The sequence below is a fragment of the Sciurus carolinensis genome, chromosome 12 (assembly GCF_902686445.1).
Source record: "Sciurus carolinensis chromosome 12, mSciCar1.2, whole genome shotgun sequence".
Lineage (NCBI taxonomy): Eukaryota > Metazoa > Chordata > Mammalia > Rodentia > Sciuridae > Sciurus > Sciurus carolinensis.
Genome location: NC_062224.1, coordinates 72,236,015 through 72,259,286, shown reverse-complemented (window position 1 = coordinate 72,259,286; position 23,272 = coordinate 72,236,015). Strand labels below are relative to the sequence as shown.

Genomic DNA, 23,272 nt, shown 5'->3' with positions numbered 1-23,272 from the left:
ATAGCTGGTATTAGACTAGCAAACAAGTTATGAGACTACACCCTCAATCATGACATTCTGAAGAATTTTTCAGTCTAAGCATGTAGAAAAGTTCTCCAGCATCTTAAAAATGTGCGTGTATGCATGTCGCACGTTGGGAATCAAACCCACGGCCTCACACAGGCTAAGCAAGCACTATATCACTAAGTCATATCCTCAACCCCAGAAAGATTAAAAAAAAAAAAAAAAAAGGAAAGAAAGAAAGAAAGAAAGCTTACAAATATGGGTACGCTGTTAACACTTCACACTTAACAGGTCTAAACAAAGAGTTTGTTACAACAAATTTTGAGTGTTTGGGAAGGGTTGATGCTCATCTTATTGAGTTGCTAAATTATAACCCTCAGGTTTTTTTCATGTGTTGATTGATTCTATCCTAGTGAAGGTATTAATAGAAAACTACACACCCCAAGTTCTATCACTCACTGTGTCATCTGTATGTGTACAATTAGGTGTCCATTCAGAAGAATCTATACATCAAAGGAGGCAAAATATAAATCCATCATCATCTTTTGTTCCAACTATATAAGCCATCTGCATGTGAAAAGAAACCTAGCCCACAAAACCAGTTCAGGTCTGTTTTACCATATAACACAACATGTCTAGACAGAGTCCTTTGCTTAAAATGCCTATTTGTGTGAGGCCATGACTCTTAAAATCCTCATTCCTATGTGCCAAATAGGTATACCCCCCAAATCTGGACAGAGACACAGCTGTGCTTCTAAGTGCTCCCCAGTCCCCCAACTTTGACTACTAGACTTTCTTCTTGCATTTCCTTTGCTTAAACATAGCTAATGACAGTGCAACAAACCATGAGGTTAGCACCTAACAGATACAGTTTGCTCATTTTCTTGATTGAAGACATATTTATGAATACAATCATTTTCACATATAGAAGTATCTCTACCAGAGAAATGCAAACATTATTGTAAGACCTGGTCCTTGTAGAACTCAGAAATGATCTGGTGAGTGAAAACCCTTAGATTAAGCACAGTCCTTTACATAGCATCTATATGTGCTTATTACCACATTGCAGAAGTTGTTTCTAAAGCAAATACCAGTTTTCAGAAAGATCAAGATTACAAATTAATCCAGAGACTTAGGAAGGGAGAAGAAAGACAGTCATACCATTTTAACCAAGAAACAAAATGACCTATGACCCTCTTACACCTAGGCCTGAGAACTTCTGTGATGTAATTATCATGACCTTCCATAAAGGAAGCCCTGAAATACACAGACTTTCTATCTGTGTCTAAAATAATGGTACTTACCAGTGAAAATCCACAAGTCACCACATTTTGCCCAGAATTACATGGGCCACCCTTCTCCATGGAAGCACAAAGTGGGACCTGCCAAGTTTAAGGAGATACCTACTTGGGTTGGTTGGGAATAGGTAAGAGGGAAGGAGGGGGGTTAGAAAAGAAAGACTTCCCCTTTAAAACTGAACAGAAGCGGATACCAAATCACATGACCTTTTACCGTAATTTCTATTAAAATCATTTCATGTCTGGTTGCCTCTGCTCTCCTGGCTCATTTGTATTGTTTACAACAAGTCACCGCTCTGGCAGTTAGTGGAGGCTGAATCCATGGTTACCCGTTTTTACATTCACTAGTTAAATGGAATGCAGCTCTGCTGTGGGTTTCAGGGAGCGAGCTCTTAAGAAACCACAATCCAGCTATCAATCAGACTAATCTGAGAGAAATTAATCTTATAAACATAAGTATTGTCGCATATTAAAAATTGATAGAAAGGGGCCACGGACTTTTATTGGTTGGAGTTAGAAAAGTGGACAAGCTGAGATTTGACTTAGAGCCTCTGAGTGTTCGGTCTGTGGTCTCCATCTGACAGCCATTCACGTTGTGCATCTAAAATGCTTTCAAGGGTAATACGACCACCCTCAAAAACAAATCCACCACCTCCCAAAATTCCTTGAGCATTTATTTCACCTGAATGTTCTTAGAATCTAAATAGTACCTAAATACAGGTTTACCCAGACTGCAATCCCAGCAAAGTAACTTAAACAGACACATACAAGACAGTAAAACACCAAACCGACAGCATTGAGTAGAATTCAATTAAGACAAAACCTCAGTGGAATGCTCTTTATGAGTAAATTAAAACTGCAAACTAATATGTTTTATTGAGAGCAAGAAACAGTACAAATTCATTCTATTGTCCATGAATTTATGTAGTTAATTCTTTAAACATTCCCCAAAGCTAACTTGTTTCTCAAGACAGACATGACCAACAATTATAATTCCTAATAAAAATTTAGAAGTTTTATAGTTTAATGCCCACAGTAATTGTCCCACAAGTCACATCTAAATGCTAAATGAGAACAGCAAATAGTTAAAGCTAACATATTACAACCCCATCTACTGCAAAGTCACTGTATCAGAAGCTAGAATTGATTTGTTTCCTCAGAACGAATTGAAAATGAATGTAACAAAACGTTGGAAAAACCCCTCCTGCACTGCTAATCGGATATGGTATAATGGTTGACTGCAGCTTTGCCCTGTACTAGTGCTGCCTAAATCATACATACTTACACGTTCTGGGTTCTTCCAAGAGTTTGGTGCAGTTTCAAGGACAAATGTCTTAAGGAAGCCTCTCTACTGTGCAGCAGGGAGCCTAGCTCGGATCTGATGACAGGAGCACAGTGCTAAATCTGACAACAGAGAAGGAAACTTCCTGCGTGAAGAGGAGATCTTGGAAAGTCTCAGGGTTAAAAAGGCTGCTTTAAATGTGCTGGTTGATTTGCTCCCTGGTTGTGTATACACAGTAGCAGCTGATCTGTGTTTGCAGCCCTGCAGAAAGGAACCTTTACTGAAAACCAATGGCATCACATTTCAGTGGAGCCCGTGCCAAGTGCTGGAGAGCAGAGCAACCTTTGACAACTTCACACAATTCAACCCAGCAGACTTACCACAGGTCGGGAGGAGAGTGGAAGGTGCCTCCCTGCCAGCTTTCACCCTGGGTATGTTAGCACAGTACCTGGGAAACCACAGTTACCGGCTGGACCTGGACAATGGTGTAAGGTATTCCCTGGACTTGTCTGAAATGTACTTTCTGTCTGCTGTCCTGACCTTCTGTGCACTATTATTTGAACAGAACTTTAAAAATGAATTCAAATTCTCAAAATATATGTCCTTCTGCTTCTCATATTTAAGATTCTTCTGGTTCTTCAGAAATAAACCCAGAGAAAAAATAATGTAAGATTGGGTAATACGTACCAAATTCTACACTATGCCTCCCAAATCAGAGGCTGGAGTTTTAAAATGACTGTGTTGTTGGGGCCATTTTATTACTGCTCACTATAAATTAGGGTGATTACAAACCTTCACTCCAGTAAAACTCACTTATCATAAGACTAGGGATACCAAGAGCAGACAAGTTACAGAGAACATGGAATGTGCCGAGTAGCAATAGAAATAGCTTCTTAATTATCACCCTTAACATGGAAGAGAAGGAAAATTCGAGACCTCACCATTTCCAGAAGTGAATGTTAAAGGAGCATAAAAGAAAGAGAAATAGAGACATAGGGGGTCTGCTAAGGCCTATAACAAACCTAATCCAAGTATCCAAGTTGTTGGTTGACCACTTCATTATCCTCAAGTTCTTCTCTGCTCTTCTCTACTTCTCTCTCCTGCCCCTAGGACGAATCCAGGTTGCAGTACATAACCTGGCATTTTCTCACCATTGTGCATTTTACTTCAAAGGGCAGAAATCACAACGGCAGCTTAACAAAGGCCATGTGAAATGTGTCAGGCAGCTCAGAGCGCTGCTTTCCTCCTCCTCTGAGACGGGTCCAGGAGCAAGCTGCCTGGAGGACTGGTGAACCATCCGAGATCATCTCTTTGCATTTTCCTGTTGTTCAGGCAGGATGATGATTTCCTTACATCTGAGAACCCATGTTGTGTAATGAATAGAATCTGGGCTCGGGTGCCAGATTTTGCTTCCTTTCCTGGTTCTCCTACTCTACCTGCACAAGGATGGGAGTGGCTTAACATTTCCAAACTTCTATTTCCTCATCTTTGAAGTAGAGACAGCTTATCTACCTCACAAGATTTTCTTGTGACTATTTAAAGGATAGCACATGTTGAGGACCAACCACAGAGCCTGGCATGCATTCATTCAAAAACATTTACTGAGTCTCCCGGCAGAACCAGGCACAGTGCCAGACAGTGGGGGCACAGAGTTGATTAAGAAACAGTACATTACTTCAAGTACAGGTCCATACGTGTTAGGTCCTCCCTCCTTCCCTCCCATAATCTATGTAGTCTCTATCACATGCAAAAAAAAAAAAAAAATTTTTTTTCTTCCATTTTCTTGGGGTAGGGGATGTAGCTCAGTAGTAGATCATTTAGCTATCATATGCAAGTCCCTGGTCTCAATCCCTGACACTACAAAACAAAATGCTGTCTCATTTGATTCTGCCAATAGTTTTATGAGATAGATGAAGCTATGCCGAATTTACAAATGGGAAAACCACATCTCAAAGAGGTAAAGGTTGACCAGCTAGTACATCACAGTGGGCATGTCAACCGAAGCTCTCAGATTCTTCCAAGTACTGTTTAAAGTTAACTATATGAATTGGCCATGCAGCATTCATATTTTGCACAATTTTGTATAGGACTGTTTTTCATTTGTTTGTTTTTTCAGTGCTGAGGACAGAACCCAGAGTCTTCATATGCTAGGTAAACACACTACCACTCAGTTACATCACCAGCACTTGGTACTGTTACCTTAATAGTTTCATGGGGGCATACTGTATTTCCCTAAAGGTAGAATGAATCTCTTAGAGACACTGTATCTTGAAATTACTTTCAATTCACTAACACCTAGCTTGATATTAAACAAATTAAATGTTCAATAAATTTTTCTAAATTGAAAAGAAACTCAAGCCGAGTCAATTTTACTATCTATGCTCGACCTCAAAGGAAGCCAGAGCCTTAATAAATGATGGTTTAGAGGTTATTTGTAACCTTCCAGTCCTCATACAATGTTCTCAATGACCTCCAAATAATCATATGCATCTCAAAGTGTTTAACATTGATTCATAATTAAACTCCCTGAATTTTGTTTTCTTAATTTGTTTAGCATGTATTCTGTATGAGAACCTAAAGACTGGGGGGTAAGAATGGTTAAATATTGGCTTTTATATTCAAACTTGATACTAAGACATCTCTTGATTTCTAGGTTCACCCAGTTTCTAAGTTTAATAGATCACAAAGTAGACAGTTCTGTGGATCATCATCTTGTCAATCAGAGCAGAGCATACAGCATTTTCAGATACAATTCAAGCTAATTTTTAATCTGTTTTTTAATATATTCTCTGTACAGTTCAAATTTCTTGAATAACTTTTGACCTGCTACTTCATTCTGTTTTGAAATACAGTCCATTTTCCATTTCTAGTGGATAAACTGGTTAGATATTTATCAGCCAGTCATATATAAAAATACCCTTTAGAAAAATCTGTGTGGTACCTAGAACTTGGAGTGATGTATTACATTCATTGCAAATGTTACATCTTAGAAATCTTTTTTTTTTAATGGGATTTATATCATCACTTGTAAGCATTTACTGCCAAACCATAATTCCTTTAGCCTTCACAAAAGTGCAGGAAATTTAGATTACTATCAATGTCATGGCAAGAGTGCAAATGATAGGCAATGTTTGAGACAAAAAAAAAAACAATTACCAAATACATTGTTTTTGTTTCCAAAGTCATTCACTTGTTTATTTAGACAAGCTTGGCCATCTGTAAAGGAAAGTAAATACGCTCCAGTACTGGCACTGCATACATTAGAATTATCATGTTTGGGAACATCTTCCACATCCAACTGCCCAGCTGCATACTATTTCCTGCTTCCTCCCTAAATAGAATACTATGTAAAGTACCTACCTCAGTGCTTGTTCCTCAGAGGGCAAGAAATGTGCCCACCAAAGACCACTCGAGGGCTAAACATATTCCCCTTGAAATGGTCAGACCTGTGCACTGCAGAGAACTGATAGACCTATGACTTTTCCTCATCACCTAAAACTATATACAGTTTAAAGATTCTCACTTGACTCTCAAAATCATCTTGAAAAATTGATTTTTTGATTATTCACATTTTGACAATTCAGAGAATTAAATAATTTCCCCAAATCATACAGGCAGTCAGTGGCCCAGTAGAAAACTTGAGACAAGAGCTCAAAACCTACTTCCAAAGCTTTTCCACATAACACACTGTACTCTCCCTTCATGAGAAATCTACATGCATTAGTTTCCCTCTTTTTTCCTTTTGGTTTCACATGCTACAGCTCAGTTAAATACACACCAGGCCATTTTCCACATGCGGGTGGGCGGGTGCGCGCGCGCGCGCGCGGGCACCCCCCCCCCCACCTTTCTACCTTCCACCTTTTCTCACGTGTTGACAAATGGCTTCAGAAAATTATTTTCTCTATCTCCACACATCCTTCCTCCTGCCTTTCAGTGAATTTGGGTGTCAAAAAGAAATCTTATCACAGGTAATAAACTTAGCAGCAGTGCTAATGTTTCACTCTTTCAAGGGAAAGAAAAGTCATATACTTTGCAACCAGTCACTAAAAATCCTGAAAGTTTCTAAAAATCCCTTTCAGCTACTCTGCAATACTTCCCATCTATCTTTTCGACTTCCAGTTATGTGCATTCTCTTAAACATCAACCCTCCTGAGTCTAGATAAATGATGAACTAGCATTCAGTTTTATGTTATGTTTATCACTAGTATCATAATAGAACTTGTTCTTTACATTTTATTCATCACTGATAATACAAAATTTCACTTTAATGGGTAACAATATGCTTTTATAGTCCAGCAAAGGAAAGTAATCAGTATTTAAGATTTTTTGAGGGGGGTATGCTTTGAATATCTGATAATTGATCTACAAAGGAAACATTTAAATGCAAACCTGTCTAAATTTCATGAGGTTTTCATTTCAAACCACTGAACCTGAGCTCATTTACTGCTGTATACACTAATATTTGTAGTCATGGCATAAGGTCATACTTAATAATTAGTTTATAGAATTGAAACAAATAGGAGTATGATTAATTGGTTGATTCATTATTAATCAATCACTTAACTCAGAATCACAGGGGCAAAGTAAGTCAAAGACTATCTAGTCAAACCCTTCATATAAGAAATGAAAAAGCAAGGATTGCTATTGTTCTCAGATGAAGTGGACAATCTGGTCACACTGCTCACTCTACTTACCATCACTGGGACTGACCTTTTGCTGAAAACCAACATTCAGTAGTATACACATTAGCCATAAAGAGCAAATCTCTAACATCTCTAACATCTCATCTTGGAGATTGGTCCAAAGAGTCATCAGGTATTATACTCCAATTCCACAACATTCAGAAAATAAATGCTCATATAAATAGAAAATGAATTTCTAATAACTGAATTAAAGTGTTCATCTAAATAGCCAACTTTGGATTTCTCTCCACACATAATAACTTGGAAAAATATATAGCCTGTGTTTACTATAGCATGATAGCTACAGTCTCTAAGAAGAGCTATAACTCGCTAACAATTTTCCTGATTTATGTTTGAAAACATACAGGGCATGAAATGATTTTTGCAACCTTACATTTTCCTCAAGAACAATGGTGAGCAGAAAATATAGTCCAAAAATCATGTGGGCTTGCTTGTTACATCTCCTTTTTCAATAGAAATATGTGATGACCAATTACATATACTTTATCAAAAGAAATATCATTAGATTATTTTCCCCCTTAAAGGAAGACGAAAAAAAAAAAGGACAAGGAAGAAAAAAGGAGGAAAAGTGAAAGAAAAGGAGGAAACTCTTATAAATGAATCTAGTTTCATATAATGTTTACACTGTAAAAAGCAACAGCCTTCTTGAGAAAGTGCAATAAATTCAGCTTATGGATGATATATTGTTATAAACTAACTCACTATACAAATGTTATTTTTGTTAGTATTTAACATATATGAAAATGTGCTTCACAATCTATAATTGTGCTAATAAAATAGGTGTTTGTGAATATAAATTATATTGGCCAAAAAAAATCAGCCTTATTAACGTAATATATCTTAGAGCCAGAGCAAATTTAAATGGGCCACTTTGGTAACACAGATATCTGAAAGCACTATTTTTCTTACCATGTAAGTGTATCTCAGAACAGGAATACAAGTTTTGCTATGCTTCATATCCTGTTGGTAGTTTGCATTTCGATCTTCAAAACAGTAAAAAACGTGGTCAGATATGCAGATTTTCCAAGTTAAATAATTTGTATAAGGGAAGTAAATTAATGTGTTAGTATCCTTGTTATATTCCTATCCAGGGATTTGGGGAGTTGGGGGGATTTCAGTATTGGGGATCAAACCCAGAGCCTCATATGTACTAGAGAAGCATAATACCACTGAGCCACATCCCCAGTCCTAGGTTATTTATTGTAGCAGACTGCCATCTGAACCAGTCATAACTGTCCGTAAGTAAATAAAATATCTTTGAATCATCAGTATCCAGCATTTTATCACAGGGTTGCCAAAAACAACCGTCTTTGGTGGTAACCACCATCATTACCTGGTTTAAATGAATAACACATTCTCCACCTTAGAAATATAAATAAAGGCCTGATTTAAAACTGTAAGAGATACTTCTCCACAACTACTGGTGGTTATTGAGAATGTTCTAAATGCACTATTAAATGTCTGTATGCATGTCTGAATAGGAAGAGGAGTTTACACCAGTACTGTAGAAGAGATAATTTAAGGAGGTGGCCTTTGCCAACTGAAAATAATCAGTGTTGAATAAATGAATGGAAACTTATCTCCCAGAAAAAGAAAAGTTCCCTATCTATGTGATAAAGACATAGAGACTTGTAGCATTATCACAGGGATCTTATCGCAGCCACATTGTCAGGAATTTTTATTTAAAGATGTGCAAGGATTTGTCCAATTCCCTTTGTTCTAGGGGACCAGAACCCTGGGGGTGTTGTCAATATTGTATTTCAAAAAGCTATGACTTTCTTAAAAAAAGACCACTCAGGCTCTGGCTCTCCTTAGCCGCCACCACCACCACCCATTCCAGTACAAAGTACCATGATAAGTTAGGTTCAAGATAACATAAAGAAGATTGGCCCAGAGAAAGATCCTTAAATTCTCCTACAGCTCCTCACTCCTACCTGCCAGCATGAGAAGATGAGAGCTGGTCAAATTTATACATAATTCCTTGCTCTGAACCTGAAGTTTCACTTACACTACTGGGATGGCTAACCTAAACCCTGAAATGCAGAGCCACAATATTTCAGAGCTGTAACCAACTGACAACAAGGTGACAGGAGAAAACTTCTTTGTTTGCACAAGAGGGCCCGGTACATTATTTTGACTTTATAAAGAGATTTTTCAATGAATTTAAAAATCACAACATTATGATACTTGGTAATTGTTATTTCAAAACGACCGATTCTATTGTTCATGGAGAAATTTCAGTAGGTTTTCTCATACCAGTGGTTCAATTGAAAGATTCACCAACTGCTCCCTGGAGAAAACTGAAGATCTGCATTTAAATGGAGATATACTATTTTCAAATGCACAGTACCTAGAAGGCAGATACTGTCAAGGTTTCTTAGTGAGCATAACTCAGATTGTATTAGGTGCATTTCAATGCTGTAGCTATCCCCATTTCATAGGGTGAGGGTTATTTCTATAACATTCATTTTTCTCTTTGCATTCTTCATAATGTCTGTCCCTAGAAGTTAAAATTAAACCTTGCTCCACAGCAAAGTCCTCACACTAACAACAAGCAATTACTACTGTACATATCATTTCTGATGTGTACGGAAAAAGACCACAGAAGATAGCTCCGCCAGAAATGTTAAATAATTGAAAAGTATAATGACTTAATAGAGTAGTAAGCTTAGTTTACAATGCAGCCAATTTAAAGCCATAAAAATACTGTGTAAAAATTTTATCTTGTGGTTGACCATTACATATCCTATCTATTATTCAAAAGTATCTCAACAGTGTTTTTCTTCATTAATGTGGCTTTTGGCATTTCCCTCAAAATCTTTCTATTTCAACAGTTTTCCAACAATTCTGAAACAAATACAAAATATCTGTATTATACCATAAAGAGCCCTCATTAGTGTGATAATATCTTCAATGTCTAGCTGAAACCAATTGCATAGGTCAATCTGTAAGGCATACTTGAACCTCCCCCAAATACAATCTGGTTTGCATTTAACAGAACCAAGCAAACAGACATTAAAAAAAAAAAAAAAAAAAGACTCAAGTTACTGGTACTAACACATCTGTAAACAAAAGGAGAGCCTCATAAATAACCCCCTTTCCTGTGGCACACTAATCCAAGGATTTCTCTGTATTAGAAAATGTCGTGGAGTGTCAGAAAAGTTTTGCCTAGAGTGTTCTCTGCCAAGGTGCATAGCACGTCTGCTAAGGAGGAAAAAAGAGACACTTAAGATCAATTTCAAACATAAGTCCATTACCTCTGGCAGATTCTCACTAGAATTCTAGCTTCAACTGAAATGTTCCTGTAAACAAGGTGACCAAGAACAGGTCTGGATATTTTTCTCAGCAACACTTTCCCAGGAGCCCCTCAGAGGTTCATGTGGTGAGTTATACCTTATCTTGCTGCTCTGCCATTCTCATGCTGATTCAAATTCAGAACTCAAATGAAAGATGAAATATCTTGAAGATCACTTAATATTGAAATACTGTTGCAGTAATAAGTGGTGCTCAGTTGGAGATGGGAACATGGTACTCTCTTGGTAACCTTTTAATTTCTGGAAAAATTGTACAGAATAAATTGAGCCGCACACACATGGAAACCTAATCGATTGATCTGCTCTATTTTGTTAAAACACCACCCATCAGAAACTCCCTCAGCTCCCCAGGCAATTCCCGCTAAAGACAACCAGCACATTTTAGTACATATCATGCACGAAGACTTACATGCTATTTTGATTTATTAAAGAAAAAGAACCATCTTTTATCTACATATATCACCCCAGTCAATGGAAAGGTTGATGCGCAATATGATACCATTCCCAATATATACACATTTAATTCTATGCAATGCAAGTTTAAACAGTTATGAGAATTGCTTTAGGAAAAATAACAAAGCTGTGCATAACTGACAAATCTGTTTCAAAGATCAGCTAGGCCCGTTTCATTTTATAGTTGATTCTTTTCAAATATGAAGGAAAAGAAACCCCATCAGTGTCAATTCATCTCCATCAGCACGTCTGTGTACCTTCTGTCAGTCATTCCTCAGCTCAGATTTGAGAACTGTTCAAATTTCCCTCTCTTTCTCGCAATGACAGAACTGTTTCTCAGGTTGGTTAACTCATTTTGATAACATCAAATCTACTGGACAGGAGGGGGAAAGAAAAAAAAAAAAAAGATCCTGAAACCACTCCCAAGTTCCATCCCCTGTCTTCTTCTAAGACATTTCTGACTCTTTTCCTCTTGCCTGCTGCTTCTGAATTTGGCATTTTCCAAACACACTCCCCTATTGGGTCTTTGGGCAGCATGAGAAACAAGTTTTTCTTCAAACTAGACCAAGTCACTCAGCTGCTCTGAAACACACTTCACAACATCAGCAGGTCTCTAGATCTTGACTTTAAAGTATTAAGCAGGAGTGTTTTAAAAGTAGTGGGTGGTCATGTGTGGACCTAAGGGCTTCTCTTAACCCATTCGCTGACTTTCTTTTTTCTTTCTTTCTCTAGTTCTTTTTGTTCTTTTTTTTTTTTTTTTTTTTTGCAGGGGTTGGGGGTAAGAGGGTGCCCTTTTCAACACTGCCCTTTGGTTTATGTTAGCCAAATTATTTGGTTTCTCTGTGTGTCCCTCTTCTCACATTGCCACTGGTTCTGATTCAACAACACAAACACAGCAAACGTGCTTCCCTAGCAAAAGCAGACCCATGTGGCAATTCACAACATAACCCAAGCAAGCACAATAAATAAACACATACATAATCATTCCACAGCACTGAGGCACAGGGAAAGGGGGGGCAGTGGTTCTGCAGGCCTTTCCGGACTCTTCCAGAATTGCTCATTAAGATTCTGAAAGGGGGAGGGGGTGCAGCTAGGGAAAGGTTGCCGGAAGAGGAGAGGAGGAGGGGTGAAGGGGAGCTTTGCCCTCGGTGTCTTTCTCTCCCTGAGAATCTCCCATCACCAAACAGGGGTAGGGAGGGGGGCACTCTATCCTGAAGACTCTCTCACACACTTCAGGGGCAGAAGGGAGGGGGTGGTTTAAAATACTTCAATGAGGGTCGGGTGACCTCTGTGCAACTTCAGCGACTCCCTCAGGAAGGTGAAAGGGTTGGGGAGACGGGAGGGAAAGAGGCATAGAGGACAGGAGGAAGACACCTAGGACTACAGCAGCTGCAGTCACCAGAAGGATTTTCCAGCCCGTGACAGCAGTCCTCAACTCCTGGCACCACCCTCTCCCACAAGACCCCTGCTCCACATCCCCTTGCCCCTAACCCCTCCCAGTGCCTGTGCTGAACTCTGCCCTCACTCTTTGCCACTTTACCAAGCACTGAAGTCTCTATTCAGGAAGGGGGATGGGAGGGGTGTTGAAGAACAAATCTAATTGCAATTAGGATTTATCTGTGTCTCTAGCACGCACGCTGACAGTTTTGCAGTCATGGTCAGGCAAGTCTACAAGAGGTGGGCAGTACTTATGGTTGTGTTATTGAGGGAGGGGTTGCTTCTTTTTTTTTTTTTTTTTTTTTTTTCTTTCTCCTCTAAGAGACTCTAAGCAAGTGAAGGGGGAAGGGGGGAGCAATACAGATTTCAACCAGGACTGCAAATAAAGAATGCCCCAGATGCAAATGTCTGTCTCCAGATGTTGATGATAAGGATTTGGAGCAGTTACCTTGGCAGGGTCAGAACTGCAGCAGGTTAATCAGGTGAGTCGTCGGGGATTTTAAAGAAGCCGAAGCCGGTTTCTTTGGCTATGAAAGTCTACAAAACCCCCATGCAGGAACATTGCACATCTTACACACGCCTCCTTTAACTGGGCTCCCACGACCTCAGCAGGCGAGGGGGTGCTGGCCGGCCCGCCGGTGGCAAGGGCACGGCCCCCGGCTCTGCCCCTGCGGGCACGGGGCCGGCCTGTCACCGGGGGTCCGCGTCCCGAGCGGCTGTGCACTCACCGAGCCAGGCTGCGAGGGGCAGAGGGGCGCCCGCGGCTAGCTGGAGCGCTGAGGCGCCTCCCTTTTCTCTTGGTAGCGTCGGTCCGCACTCCCTGTGACCCAGGACGTCATGATGCCTGTCTGTTTTCTCAATGATAACTTGGCAGAAGAAGAGAGAGGCTGCCAGGTTCTCCTCGGGTGGTTACGTGGTATGTGCACGTTTCTGTTTGCATGCGTTTCTCTCTCTTTTTAAAAATAAATATCTATATTTTTTAAAAAAATTCCCGGCACTGTCATGATCTGATCGCATTATTGCGTTTGCATAATTGACGCCTCTGGCTGTGTATATATGTGTGTATGTGCGTGTGATTTTTTTTCCCCTTTAAATCCTGCTGCTCCTGCCGCCGCCGCAGCCGCTGCAAAAGGAAAGCAAGCATGCGTTCATCTTTTGTCTTTCATTTTACCTTCAGGGTGACACTCAGTACCAACTGCTCCCTTCTGACCGTTGCCAATCCCCGCCTGGGCAAAATAAATTTGAAAAACGTGGGGGGAGGGGAACGAAGAGCCCCCTGAGCCCGAATGCTGGGGTTTCCTTTTCTTAGGCGATCGGATCCCAAACCAACCCGACCCACCTCCCACCCTGAAAAACCCTTCTCCCTTCTACCCACCGGGCCCAGGCAGAGAATCGGCACCAAGACAGCGAGGAGCATCCACCCAGGGCCAGACACTCATGTTCGCGGCTTGCACTTGCTGACTTGCATGTCTCGGTTGCATTCCCAGTGTGCAGGCCTCTCACAACTGGGGCTATTTTTGTCTCCCAGAGATGTTCTTTAAAGCCTTTTAAAAATGGGGAGGGGAAGGAAGCAGAAACAGAAAGAGCGAAGTCCAAGCTCCTATTTGAGGGGCCCTATGGACAAACCTAAAATTCAGGAAGGAGGGCCTCCTAGCATCAGACCCACCAGGGGAGTTTGGAAGGGCAGAAAGGATAGCCAGCTTTTGACTTATCCTACAGTGGCAGGAAAACTTTTTTTAAAAAATACAAAGATGTTACTGTGGACTATTTACTGTATTTGTCACTTTTATAATTATTTTTCAGAATCAGTAGGAAAGGTCTCAAGAACAGTCCTTAATATTTACTTCAGCAAAAATAATGTATTTTAGATGGTATGACCACATGATAGGTAAAGCACAGATAACTTCTTATAATATTTACTTTGTCTTATTTGTATACTGTCTGGTATGTTTTATGTAACTTCTCTTAATCATAACATTGTGTATTTTACTCACCATGTGTATGTTCCTGATAAATAAATATCTAGCACCAGGTTTGGCTAACACTTTGTCCTTCTTTATTACTAATCACCCTTATAGAGTAGCAGAATGGATTAAGGACTTTTCCCCCCAAAATTCCTGCTTGACCTTGGTCACTATCACCTATGGGTAAAATCACAGGCCCACTCGATTCCAAATTCCTAAAAAATGACAGCAGAAGCCAAGGTTTCAAAAAATAAAGTGCCAAGGAGAATGTTCAATCTGAAAAAGCAGAGCTGCTTGAAAGAAAAACTTTTTAACTCATCTAAGGTAATCTGCAACTGTTGTAGTTTTAAACATAGTTAACCTTAAATAGGTAAACTATTGGAGAGCTGGCTAAGTTTAATGAAAATAGCAAGTAACTTGTTGGGCCTCTTTGCTTTAGCATCACAGTCCAAGAATCACTAGCAAATCCCACAGGGAAGACACTGTAATTATGCAAAGGCCAGACAATCAGAATTGGAGAAGAGCCTGGCTGAAGTAGTCTAAGAGGGTCAGAGGACTATTGACTAATGGCCAGATCCCAAGACTTGAGCGGTGCCTCTCCACCCTTGACAATTGGACATGGCTCCTCTGCCTCTGCTTATCAGTCTCCTTGGAATACCACAAGGATGAACTGTGCAGTCAAGCCCATGACTAGAGGTTACGAGAGTTAGTGTTTCTAAGAGGGCAAAGGCCTATTCAGAATGCCAGCAGAGACCTTCTATAGATGCTATGGGTAACTTTCCAATAACTAACCAAGAGGTACTTGTTAATATTCAATCTCATTCTCCAACTTTTTTAACCACCTCAGAATCAGACTCTTAAAGACCCACTGCAAAGGGAAAGTACCACAAAAATGTGACTAACTTTAATCCCCTGAAATCCAATTTCATTTTTCTCTTTTCAGACAAATGCTGTCCCTGCTGTTTGTCACCAATCCACATGCCAGTGCAGGCGGCCAAATGGTTTCCTTCCCCAGGGTGAGATGTCTGAGAGCAGAGTAGAGTATTCAAGTGCTCCAGAGGTCTGAATAGACACTTTTTAAACTGAGATTCTCTCAGTTCAACTCTACTTAAGAACAGCTCTCTGTTATTTATTCAAGTTCAGACTCTGACTACTTTCAAGTCTTTATTGTCTGACTTCGCATAAAATATAATCATTTAATATTGTTGTAGCATGTTAAATTTAACTTCCCAACCACACCAAAGGGCATGAAAATGCTTACTAAGGTAGATAGAACACATAGAAAGCAATGTAGTAAACCTTACTGGTGCTCAGAACTTGTGAATGGAATTAAATCTCCTCAACAATAAGACAGGAAGACTGTTATCATCTCCTGTTACCTAGGGTACTGAGGCATGGAGAAGTTTTGTGCTTGAAGGTGCACAGCTGGGATTCAAATTCAGGAGCTTCCAGCTCCATCAGTCTTCTGCTTACCTACCTACCTTCCTGTTCAACCTAATTTCCAACTACTGGCATCATGGACTCTGGGTCCATCTGGGTGGTCAACCATTGTTCATCTCACAAACCCCGTTAACTCCTATTCCAATGCCATTGCCCAAGCACTCGATGTCCTCCTCCTGCCTCTTTAAATTCTATTTTCCAGGCAAATTCTATCCACTGGTCAAGGCCAAGCTCAAATCCTACTTTGCCCACAAAGCTGTTATTTATTATTCTTGGGTTTATTGATCATTCTCTCTCGTTGTTCCACAATGTTCATATTACATAGAACATCACTGTTCTCTAATTGTTTCTGAGGTTTGTTTTTCAATCCCTTCTTCACCTCTCAATTCCTTTCTGACAGTATTATGCATTTTTTTCTCTGTCTTTTCCTGTCTGCCTACCATAGTGCCAAGTACAGCACTGGCTCTCATTAAATAGCTTCTGATACATTAATTGACACAAAACTGCCCTTTGGATAGCTAGGATGCTACTTTTCAATTTGATAAAATTTTTAAGTTTTATGTAACAAAGGCTTTATCCTTTTAACTAAAGAAACTATAAACCTGTTTCTGCCTATTTCAGACAGTCCCTTGAAAACAATCAAGTCAGATCAATGACAAAATTATTTAACTGGAAAAGCATATTATGAAGTAGAAGTGGATGTGGGGGTGAAGAGGGTGAACAAGTATATAATTGTAGTATTTGGAAAACTATCGTAAAATTAATCCTTATGGGGGTTTTAGCTGATGAGCCTTTGTCTGATCCATTTTGCATTTTCTGAGTTAACTAATGCTTTCTGATTTAAAAGATAGAACAAGTGGGAACTTATGGCCAGAAGATGTGTAAGCTCACCTTCAATTGGCAACTGGTCAGCAATGTGTGACCTCTGCAAATTATTTACCCACGTTTGGCCTCAGTTCCCTGCCTACGCAAGATGGAACTAATCTCCAAGGTTCTTGCAAAGGCTCAGCTAGAAGGAGAGAAACAGCAAGCAAGAATATTTGGCCCATGGTGGGATTGATTTTTTTGGAGGATACTACAAAGATTCTAGAGAACTCAGGTAAAGTTAGCCAAGTTCATATTCTAATCCACAGTATAGTTAAGGGTAGCTCAGAAAAACTAAGTTCATATACAAAAGCATATTCAAATTCGTATTTTCCAAGTGTCCCTGTTAGACAAGATAAAATTGTTAATGACCACATATAGCAGCAGCCTATCATTTCAGTCAAAATGTTGTTAGTATTCATACTAGCCTACAACTTCTTTTCTAACATGACTACATTGTTGTATGAACCTAATTTGATATAATTCAGTCTATGTTGCCTGATGTCTTCAGTTTACAGGTAGTTTGAATTGAATCCTGATGCTAGTTGAAAAGCAGAGATCTACCAATGAAGAGACTTGGGTGCTAGAACCTGAAGGGAACTTTTGGCATGTTTCCTGATTGGAACTAATTTCAGTAAGCCTCTCTTTGCATTCCTTTCCTTATTTATTCTTCCTACTTTATGTGGTTTTATTTGTGGTGTTGAGGATTGAACTCAAGACCTCATACTTGCCAAGCAAGTGCTGTACCAGTCAGCTAATCCCCAGTCCTCCTTATTTATTCTTAGGTATCAAATGGTTCTATTCATTTTCTATCCAAGTTTTTGTTGTGGAAAATGATATAGTAGAAATGAAAAGGATGCCATTAATTCAAATAGAATATTATGTCAGATGTGCTTAGTTGTGTACCTGAGTTATGTTTCTAAAATGTTGCCCAAAGGTAGTAGAGCATGTGGAGACAGGAATTCAGGTCCCATGGTTGAGAACCCAAGTTGATTCCTACCACAGTTTACTAGTTAAAAGGACTTTACCAAGTCCTAGAGCTTGGAAGAACCAATTGCCCTGTCCACAGTATGTGGTACAGACTCTGGGAAAACAGACGGCTAATCACATCGCAACAAAGAACCAAATTCATTAGAACATTTACTTAAAATAGGAATGTATGGCATACCTCTGACATAAAAATAATTTCATATCAGGCAGGGGTCCTCAACCAGGTGTCACGATAGCTGAAACCTGGAGATCCATAGCTGAGTTACAAAGATCTTAAAGTTGTAGGCCATGTGAGTGTGTGTATATTGTTCTCAAGAGAAATCCATCACGTTCATCACATTGCTTTATGATTCCAGAAAGGTTAAGAACAACTTATCTAAAAACTTGTTTTAAATGAACTTTAAAAAGATGCATATTAATTTAAGGCAAACATCATACTGGCTGCAACATAGATAATAAAATAATCATCAGTATTCAGAATGATGACCTTGAGACACAATGAAATCCTCAAAGAAATTCCTTTAATTGACAATGGGAAAATACAGCAGCCTATTCTAAAGATTTGAACACTGAATTGAAATGAGGTTTCTGTTTTGGTCTAAGCTGGTTGGGCAAGGTGGATTAATGTAGGAGAGTGAGGAGAACAGTCATTGTTTCGAGGAGTAGTTAGGAGTCCACTGCAATTGTGAGGTGGCAAAGAATGAGGATTGGAAGCAAAATCATGGTACTCGGGGAGGAACTGGAGGGATATTTGGCAGGGGACTGGAATCCACAGACTTTCGTGTCTGGTTTAGACAATGGAGTTAAGGGTATGTTATTAAAAAGATACAAAAAAACGGTTAAGAAAATAATTAATTTGGTTTGAGATATGTTGCATCTAAAGCCCTTCAGAACAGCCCAATTCCACCAGCCCTGGGAAAGATTAAGAACAGATTTGTGGCTGGAGAAATTTATTTGGGAATCATCAGTGAATTGGGGTCAGCTTATGCTGGTAATAAAGGTGATGAAAAATTACGAACATAAATTACTTAGGAGAGTCTGACATAAAGTTGTATTTATTTGAATAAGATCTAATATGCAGAATGTAAAATTACATAACACCCAAGGCAAATGGTATTAGTGATTTTTAAGTATTTGTAGACACCTGTACTGTACCATAAATTTCTGAAAAAGCACTGTCCACCTCAGAATTCTACTCCAACATGAGGTTTTCCGGAGTTCTTTCAAGTCACAATTTTCCATTTCAGATACCACTTTCACTGCCTGGGTGTAGAAGGGAAAGATAATTTTCCTTGGCAACCAGGTTCAACTGGAAAAAATAATCAAGATGTCACCCGATGCCACAAGCTACAGACTATGTTTTCACCTCTGTGGATTTGCCAGTTGCTGAAGCAGCAGAGGAAACTCGTGTCATGGAAAGAACACTAAACTTAGAGTCAGAACCCTTGAGGGTGAGTCTCATTCCTGCCTCTTACTGCTATTGCAGTGGTGGCCATCCACTCAACTTCTCCTTGTCTGGATTTCCTCTTTAGTCATTGCCCTACCATCTCTGGGTCATGATTCCTACACTGTTTTGGAGATCCCCAATAGGCTGGCATAAGTGGGCCCACTACAAGCTTCAAAAGTCACCTCTTCTCTGAACTCCTCCACAGTGATGCTTCCCTGCTTCTCCACTGTAAGTCCAGTGTGGTGAACACTTCTTTGTCTCCACTGCCACCGACACACCTATAGTACACAGAGACCTATGCGACTATACTCATACTTTAATTATTGTTACTCTGTCTGCTCAGAGGTCTTGGCTGTCTTTAATGTAACAGATGTTTTAGTTATCTTTTGACTTGTAGAGCCCAGCAAACAGTAGATGCACCATAAGTGCTAAATGAATAAACAATTATCAGAGAACACTTGTCCGCACATGTTCCCATTATGTGAAAATGCTTTAGGTAAGCTGGAAAATGGGAAACGCTGGGCCAGCCTTACTGATGGGCCACAGACCAGAGTGCTTCGCTCAGAAGGGCCTCTCTATCATAAAATTTCTACATTACTGTGTACTGGCCTAAAAATTCCCTTAGAATTTCTTATAGGGGAATAAAGGCCTTCATTTCTCAAACAGATTTAAACTTAAAATGCAAATCCTATTATCCCTTCCTCAAAAAAAATGTTAACACTGGTTTCATATGACACTGATATAAACATGCTTTATTTCAGGTTTTTCCAGAAAGCTGAGGAAAGAAAAACGAAGAAGATGGGAAAAAATACTGTAAACCTATAGGAGAATTCACTGACTGTGGAGAGGACACAGAAGGCACTCCAAATGTCCCATTTTCAAATTCCTAAAGAATTTTCTTTAGTCTTCTAGGATTATATATTTTACCTTTCAAATGAAAAATATAATTTTTAAGTATCAGGGTTTGGGGGAGGTTTAAATGAGATAATGCATATAATGGCGCCATGTTTTGTCAAAGTAGGTAGCTGATAAACAATTCTCCTCCCTTCTTCCTCTTCTTCCTTCTTAGAGAACAAGAGACTCAAGTTCATCAGTCTGTAACCATAATCAACTTGTGAGCTTTTCTCTTGGCCACTGCTATAGTTTGGACATTAAATATTCCCACAAGGTCCATGTGTTGAAGGCTTGGTCCTTAGTCTGTGGTGCTGGGAAAATGGTAGCACCTTTAAAAGGTAAGGTCCAGTGGAAGGAAGTTAGGTCACTGGGGACATGCCCTTGAAGAAGGTATTGGTACGTGACACTTTCCCTTGCTCTCTCTTTTGTTAATTGGCTGTCACGAAGTGAGCAGTTTATTGCATCTCACATTCCTTCCATGATGTGCTGCCTGCCACAGGCCCCAAAATGACAGTCCAACCAACCATGAACTGAGACCTCCCAAACTGTGAATGAAAATAAAGCTTTCCTCTTTTTAAGTTGATTATCTCAGGGGTTTTGTTACAGTAACAATTTAACATAGCCAGACTTCTAAAAATGAGGAACACAAGGACTAACTTATGTCAGTAGTTGCCACACTTGGCCACACATAAAATCACTTACGGAGATTTTTAAATTCCTGATGCTTGAATCACACCCCATAGCAATTAGGTCAGAAAAGTCCGAGGTTCGGAATCAAGCCATAGTACTTTTGAAAAATTCCCACATGATTTCAGTGTACAGCAAAGTTTGAGCAATGCGGAGAAATGGCCTGTGGCTGGCTAATTTAGCAATTGGAGCCTAATGGTAACAGGACCCAAGTTTAGACTCGGATCCAGAACAGGATAGTTCTTAGCTCTTGCACAAACCCAGAATGTTAATTCAATCCCTTTTCCTTTTCAATGATCCTCTGGCAAAGCTCTTTGTAAATGAACAGTAGACAGAAGAACAGTGAATCGACTCATCCCAAGTACCCAAACAGCAAATAAAAAAAAGCACACAAAACACCCATGTCTGTAGTACTTTTTAGTTTACCAAGAGCTATTAAGTGTTATTTAATCTTCACAATAACATTGCATAGTTGGCATTATTATTGTTTATAGATTTTAAAAAATATATCAAAAACTACAAGGAAGTTCACCTTGCTCTGGGACAAAGTGGCAGATTCAAGGGTTTTACTGAGGCCCAGGACTCTGGAATCAATGCTCTTTACCTGAACCATCCTGTCTGGTAAACCCCACTAATCACCACTCAGCAAGATCACATCCACAGCTGAGGGTGGATTCAGAGCTATGGTCTAGTTTCTTTAACATACCTGGAAGGAAGGGAGGAAAGAGAGGGAAGGAAATATTGTTAAAGGTATCTGAATTAAACAGATTTAATTTTATCAGGCCTTTGCAAATTATTTAATATGCTAATAAGCACTGTACATGTCTAAAACATATAATTTCTAAACTGATTGAGTGGTGAAACTCTTTCTTGCTCACATTTCTCAGGACCAACATCCCAAGGAACACCAGTGGATAACAGTTACCATCCTCAGTTCCTTCTAAACAGCCTTCAGTGTCGCCCTTTTTAGGAGGACCCACTCACCTCCCCACCCTATTTAAAACTGAAACATCGTCTGTCCCTAGCCCAGTGCTCCCCTCCTACTCACCTGCTTTAATTTTCCCCTTTGCCCTCAACACCTTCAAATACTTGATAAATTACTTATTTATTCCATGAATTGTCTTCCTCACCCTCTATGTCTGCAAGCTCCATGGGAGCAGAGCATTTTCTGGCTGTTATGGTTTAGCTATGAGGTGTCCCCCAAAAGCTCGTAAGACTGTGCAAGAACATTCAGGGTGAAATGTTTAAATCATGAGCACTCTGACCTGATCAGTAGATTAATCCATCTGCGTGGATTAACTAGGTGGTGACTATAGGCAGGTAGGGTGTGACTGCAGGAAGTGGCTCACTGGAGGGAGTGGGGCAGCTGGGGTGCCTACCTCTGGGGGTTTATATTATGTCCCTCGATGAGCAGGCCACTCTCTGCTTCCCGACTGCCATATCCTGAGCAGCTTTCCTTTGCCAAACCCTTCTACCATGATGTTCTGCCTCACCTGGGTCCACAGCTAGAGGGTTGGCCAACCATGAACTGCATCTCTGAAACCATAAGCTAAAATAAACTTTTTCTCTATATTGTTCTTATCAGAACTTTTGGTCACAGCAATGAAAATGCTGACCAAAACATTGACTTTTTTTTCTCGCAGTATTATCTCCTGTACCTAGAAAAGTAACTGTCATAGAACAGGTGTTCAGTAAATGTGTGGTAAAAAAATGAGTGATTAACCAAAGAGAAAGGCACCATGGGAAAAAATCAAATGACGGCAATAGTTCCATAATTAGATCCCCTTTAAAAGCACCTTTGTTTTCCAGTTCTAGTTATCCCTCACAATGATCTAATGAAGTGAGAAAGCAATTCGATCTGTAAGCAGAGCAAAACACTGGTTAAGCAAAATGATTGTTAAATTTGAATTGATCCTTTTAATTTTCTGCGTAATTATTATGAGAGAAAGCGTCTAGAATGGCTGTTTCCAACAGCAGATGTGAAACCTCACAGAAATGTGGTCAGTCATGAATTGCACAGAGACCTACTATATATCAGCCCAGGAAACTACCATCTATCCACCAAAACCAGACCAAGCTGATATATAAAAATTTAGCAGATCCCTGGCATAAAAAATGTGGATTCAGATCTCCATAGGGTCAAATCATATTCTGGAAAAGTGTTCTGTAGAATTCTAATGGAAGTCAGCCTGTAACACAGGAGTGAGTTGGGGCCTCCCCTCCCTTTCACATGGGCTCTGATATATAATAACAACTCTTTGCGTCCGTGTAGAGTTCTTTTTTGTAAAGGTCAAAGTGCTGTGAACAATTCAAATATAAGCAGGGATGATGATGGTCCATCGGGCTCAGAAAATGACCCAATTGACCGAGTCCACTCCAAACACAGAGAGTAACAATGAAATGGAGAATACATAGTAATAATGCTGGATGAATGTTCCGTTCCTCTACGTTTCCCTTTTTATCCAGAAAAACCACATTTATGAAGGAAGTTCTTTT

General features: G+C 39.6%; 1 protein-coding gene and 1 long non-coding RNA gene across 6 annotated transcripts in view; one reads left to right on the top strand and one right to left on the bottom strand.

The window, feature by feature from the left end:
• The window catches only part of Esrrg (estrogen related receptor gamma), a 589,781-nt gene that overhangs the window by 536,009 nt on the left and 30,500 nt on the right, over positions 1-23,272 (bottom strand). Inside the window, exon 1 of one of the 4 annotated variants that reach the window (XM_047520880.1) lies at positions 13,866-13,911. The exons of 1 other annotated variant lie outside the window; for it this stretch is intronic. The gene's annotated coding sequence lies outside the window, so the exon portion shown is untranslated. Of the gene's footprint in view, positions 1-2,586; positions 2,680-10,679; positions 10,776-13,865; positions 13,912-23,272 lie in introns of those variants that run through there. 2 more of the 4 variants (XM_047520876.1, XM_047520877.1) reach the window with 2 other exon arrangements.
• LOC124961837 (uncharacterized) lies at positions 13,130-21,549 on the top strand. Of its 2 annotated transcripts, none has more exons than XR_007104339.1 (5): positions 13,130-13,406; positions 17,270-17,392; positions 18,996-19,199; positions 19,281-19,423; positions 19,957-21,548. It is a non-coding gene; the product is annotated as an uncharacterized LOC124961837 (long non-coding RNA). The 2 variants fall into 2 exon arrangements; XR_007104340.1 differs by lacking the exon at positions 13,130-13,406 and adding an exon at positions 15,391-15,514 and having other exon boundaries at positions 19,957-21,549.